This window comes from Otolemur garnettii, unplaced genomic scaffold, assembly GCF_000181295.1.
Source record: "Otolemur garnettii isolate 467f Iridium unplaced genomic scaffold, OtoGar3 scaffold00001, whole genome shotgun sequence".
In the NCBI taxonomy this organism is placed as follows: Eukaryota; Metazoa; Chordata; class Mammalia; order Primates; family Galagidae; genus Otolemur; species Otolemur garnettii.
The window spans coordinates 27,737,176-27,742,878 of NW_003852396.1; positions in this window are offsets into that span (position 1 = coordinate 27,737,176).

The window sequence follows — 5,703 nt, forward strand, 5'->3', positions numbered from 1 at the left end:
AGCAACCTCCAACTCTTGGGCTTAAGCGATTCTCTTGCCTCAGCCTCCCAAGTAGCTGGGACTATAGGCACCCACCACAACGCCCAGCTATTTTTTGGTTGCAGTTGTCACTGTTGTGTAGCTGGCCCAGGCTGGGAACCCGCCAGCCTTGGTGCATGTGGCCAGCACTGTAACTACTTGCTACAGGCAGTGAGCCTATATTTGACTTTTAAAATAATTTTAATTTTTCCATTGACATTTATTTTCCCTTTTTAGATTTTATACTTTTTCCGAAAGCCTTCAACTTACAACTATTTAAAACTTCTTGTCTGTTAATTACAGCATTAATGTCATTTATGGATTTCTTTCTGTTGAATGATTTTTCTGTTTCTTTGCATGTCTATGTTTTATTTCATGCTGGACATTATGGATGCTACATTTGGGGTCTCTGGATTTTGTTCTCGCAGGCAATTTACTTGTAGACCAACTTACTCCTTTTGAGCTTGGTTTTTAAGCTTTATTAAGGTGGATCTAGAGTAGCCCTCACTCTAGGGCTAGATTACCCCTACTCTGAAGGCTTGACTTTTGTGAGACCTCTACTGAATGCCTGGGATATTCAATGAGATCTCTAAATTCTGGCTAGTTATAACTCAAACATATTTCTACATACAATGTTCTCTACATACAGTGTTAGCTGTTTAGTTCCCAGTTCTCCAGTAGTTAGTTGTTCTCTGGCCTCGTGGAGTGTCTTTCTATCCAGGTGGAGGGGATACCTGGGCACCTACTTCTGGAACTCCTTTTCTGTACAGTTCCGCTCTGATACCGTCATGTAAATTTTAACTGCCTCAGTAGCCCTGAAGTCCATTTTTGTCTCCTCATCTCAGCAAAACTCTCACATTCTGTTTGAACTTCCTTTCTTGCATCAGGGTCTAGAAGATGCCTCCAAATTGGGTGATACTGAAGCGTACCTCACTTCTTTCTGTTAGGGACCATATTCTTATTTTGCCTGTTATCCAATGTCTGAAAACAGCAATTTCATATGTTGTATCCAGTTTTACAGTTGTTTGTGGCAGGAGGCATAATTCAGAATTAGTTACTCTGCGTGAATAGTAGCAGCAACCCTGCTATCATTTTTAAACTGTGCAAACTTGGACAAGTCTAAGCCTCAATTTTTTCATGTCAAAACCAGACTAATAGCTATTTCAAAATGTTAAGAAATGATGTTTATGAATTCCTAAACTCAGTACCTGGAGCACTGCAGAAGCTCTGCAAGTGACTGTTCTTTGTTACTGTGATTATGATACCATATGTTAAAATTTGTATTGGGCAGTGGTAATTGAAATGGCTAAGAGATCAACAGACAGGTGAGGAACCATTACTGAAGTGTAAGCTCTCACCATCCAGCACATCAAAATTTCAACTGTAATGGGCATAGTCTAAATAGCTGTCTTACCATGCCTGTGTAGTAAAGGGCCAGGTGAAGGCCAACTCAGCTTCTGCTAGAAAAGTTTTCTTCCTTCCTGGTTACTTTTTAGGCCTTCAATCCACAGAGTTCTATCAGCTTTACAGACTCTGCTTAAGCCTCTAGGAAAAAGTCAATTTTGAGTGGCAGCAAAATACTTCCGAGCCAGTGAACCACTGGACTCCAAGATGGACCAAGGCCTCAGTTTCCTGCCTCTCTTGGGTACTATTTCTATAGCTTCATCTTTTCCTGAATTAAAGTTGTCAAAGTCTGGTTATATTTCATCCCTCTAAATGGACAAAATGATTAAAAAGTAGGCTCTATGCAGTTTTGCTTAAATTAGAATTGGTCTCTGTTACTTGAAGCAGTGAGAAAGTCATTCTCATATACTGGCAATGAGCACAAAAATGGGGATAACTTTTGGGAGGGCAATTTGATAATATGTACCAAGGTTTCTTTAAAATTTATAACCTTTGACACAGAAATTCTATTCCAAACAATCTGTCCTAATAATAATCTAAAATGGGCACCAAAGATTTGGTTGTAGTTATCCAAAATGCAAGCATAATGCTCATGGGAATTTATCTGTTAGACTTATTTGAAATGCTTAAGAGACACTCAATTTTCTTCCCTCTCTCTCTCTCTTTATTCTTTTTTTTTGAGACAGAGCCTCAAGCTATCCCCCTGGGTAGAGTGCCATGGCATCACACTCACAGCAACCTCCAACTCCTGGACTCAAGGGAGTCTCCTGCCTCAGCCTCCCAAGCTGGGACTACAGGCGCCCGCCACAACGCCTGGCCATTTTTTTGGTTGCAGCCATCATTGTTGTTTGGCGGGCCGGGCTGGGGATTCGAACCTGCCACCTTAGTTGTATGTGGCTGGCGCCTTAGCCACTTGAGCCACAGGCGCCGAGCCTCTTTTTTCTTTTTGAGATAGAGTCTCCACTCCATCCCCTGGGTAGAGTGCCATGGCGTTATAGTTTATCGAAACCTGAAACTCTTGGGCTCAAGCAATCCTCCTGCCTCAGCCTCTCAAGAAGCTGAGACTAGGCTCAGCGCCTGTGGCTCAAGCAGCTAAGGCACCAGCCACATAACCTAAGATGGTGGGTTCGAATCCCCAGCCCAGGCCCGCCAAACAACGACGGCTACAACCAAAAATGGCCAGGTGTTGTGGCAGGCGCCTGTGGTCCCAGCTACTTGGGAGGCGGAGGCAGGAGACTCGCTTGAGCCCAGGAGTTAGAGGTTGCTGTGAGCTGTGATGCCATGGCACTCTGCCCAGGGGGATAGCTTGAGGCTTTGTCTCAAAAAAAAAAAAAGAAGCTGAGACTACAGGTGCCCACTACCACACCTGGCTAGTTTTTCTATTTTCAATGGAGATGGAATCTTACTTTTGCTCAGGCTACTCTCAAACTCCTGAGCTCAGGCAATCCACCCACCTTGGCCTCCCAGAGTGCTGGGATTACAGGCATGATCCATGGCGCCTGGTTGAGAGACTCAATTTTCAGATAAGAGTTATTATTACAGGCTCAGTGCCTATGGCTCAAGTGGCTAAGGCGCCAGCCATGTATACCTGAGCTGGCAGGTTCAAATCCAGCCTTGGCCCACCAAACAACAATGACGGCTGCAACCAAAAAATAACCGGGCGTTGTGGCAGGCACCTGTAATCCCAGCCACTTGGGAGGTAGAGGCAGGAGACTCGCTTGAGCCCAGGAGCTGGAGGTTGCTGTGAGCTGTGATGCCACAGCATTCTACCCAGGGCGGCAGCTTGAGGCTCTGTCTCAAAAAAAAAAAAAATTTATTATTACAAAGCATTTATGTCTAAAATTTAGCCTTCTAAAGGATATGAAGAAAAAAAATCTCTCAATTCTGTAATATGACATAGTATTGAAAGGAGTGGACTAAGTTACCGGTGGTTTTGGTAATTTCCTATCTTCTCTGGGCCTGTTTCCTTATCTCTAAAATGGGGGTAATATCTGCTCTATCTTTGGTAGACATAGAAGGAAGGGTCCAGTTCTCCCTTTTGTTTGTACTAAAGAGGTCTCTGTGATGACAGGGATTATTTTCTATGATTTCTCTTTGCCTTTATAACAATAAAATCCTTACTATAGCCCACAAGGTTCTGAACATCTGGCTCAGCCTACCTCCCACCTCATCTTAGCACGACCTCCCTGTTGGTCACTGTGCTGCAGCCACATACTCACCCTGGACCTCCTCATATCGCTTCCCTTTGCCTGAAATACTGTATCTCTTTTGCCTGGCCAACTCCTACTTATCTGTAAAATCTGAGCTTAAATATCACTTACACCAGGAAATCTTCCCTGACAATCCCCAACATGGTTCCATCACCGGTTAGATCCTCTTCTAGTGCCTTGAATAGATCAGTCCTTTATAAGGTTTATAAATACTTACTTATGTAATTATTCATTTGGTTGCCTCTCCCTTTCCCTTCCCTTACTCTCCCCCATGAGGGCAGGTTCTGTTTCTGACTTGTTCATGACTGTGTATTTGTATGGCTTGGCAGAGTGCTCAGCACAGAGACACAAAGTAATTTATTAAATGAATGGATCTTCAAAATCTTAGAACATTAGGGGTATGTGTAGAGACCTAATGCCTTCATTTTAGAGTTGACAAAATTAAAGCCCAAAGAACATAAATGACTTTCCTAGGATCATTTGGCCAGTAAGTGGAAGAGGTAGTTGTAGAATTCATTTATTCAATAAATATTTTCTAAGAGCCTACTATGTTCTAGGTACTGTCCTAGGTGCTAGAGATAGAATGATGGACAAGATAGTCTCTGACGTCTTAGAACTTGTATCATGGAGGAGGAGGTGGCCAATAAGCAGATAAACAAATGGATATACAACAGCTGAGACAGTGGCAAATGTCCTAACGAAAAAGGTACTCTGTAGGTAAAAAGTATATAACCAGCTAGCACTCAAACCAATGCTTTCTGCTTCCAAGTGTAGGGCTCTTTCCACTACACCATGCTGTCTGCCCGAAGTAAATAAACAAAACCATAATTTATGAGGCTCCCTCAGCTGCCTGTGTGTGTACTTGGAGGGGTGAAACCCTCATGCTGTCCATGAACTAGGGCCAACATCATCAGAAGCAGCAGCTGACTGGCTTGCCTGCTAAAGCAGGTGCCATGGCACTAGCCAGACTGGACTCTGCTGCTTTGAAATTTCACATCTGGCACCCAAAGAGAGAGGGAGTGTGTTTAAATAAAACAGCTATTGAACGAGTGGACTGAGGAAGGTTGGAGTTGGCTAGTCTTGGAGAATGATGCAAACCACAAGGGGACAGTACTCAAGGTGAACAGAGAAAACAGATGGGCTTAAACTGCAGGCGTGACTATGGCTTGAGAGCCCCATGCATCATTGGGGAAGGCAGGAGGAGGCCTCCTTGCTGCTAGAGATCTGTTTTTTTTTTTTTTTTAATTAATAAAAGCACTGACTGATGTTTGTACTTCGGGAAACAGAATGCCTACTCAGACCATTGGTTTTCCTCTAGCCTATTTCAACGAGAAATATGGTTAAAACAAGAGTGTGTTATATATGCACATAGTATGATACACAGCCTAACTAAAAGGTAGGGTTGTTGTTGGGGCAAAGGAGAGCCATAGATCTGACAGGTGAGCAGAATTACAAGGATGTCCACTGAAACACTGGGCTCATTAGTACTCCCTCCTCACTTTATTAGTTATGGCAGTGTGATGTGTGTCTATAATACACAGTGGGTACTCTAACAAAGGTTAGCTAAAAAAAATTAATAAAGTATGACAACTCATTTTTCTCACACAGGTAGAAGTCCAAAGCATTGCTTTGAAAATAATAATAATAGTTAGTATTAGCTAACCAACCACAACGAACCGGGCACTTTGTATTTATTATTTCTAATCCTCACAATAACGTGAGGCAGATGTTAGCTTTATCTTACAAATGAGGAAACTGAGGCTTAGAGAAATTAGGTGACTTTCTGGAAGTCAAACTGAAAGTAAACGGGCATAAGCTCCAGTCTGTGTGACTCTAAAGTCCAACTATTTTCTATAAAACCAAAAGTGACAACCACTTGCCTAATAGCAAAAAGCGACTGTTCTGTAGCTGCTCTGTTGATCCTAAAGTATGAAACCCGGGTAGTCACACAACTCACATTGTGAACTACGCGCATTCTTTAGGGGGGCTTTATGCAGGAGCTTCAGGATAGCTATTCCCAAATATATATATATATATATATATACACACACACACACACACACACATACAT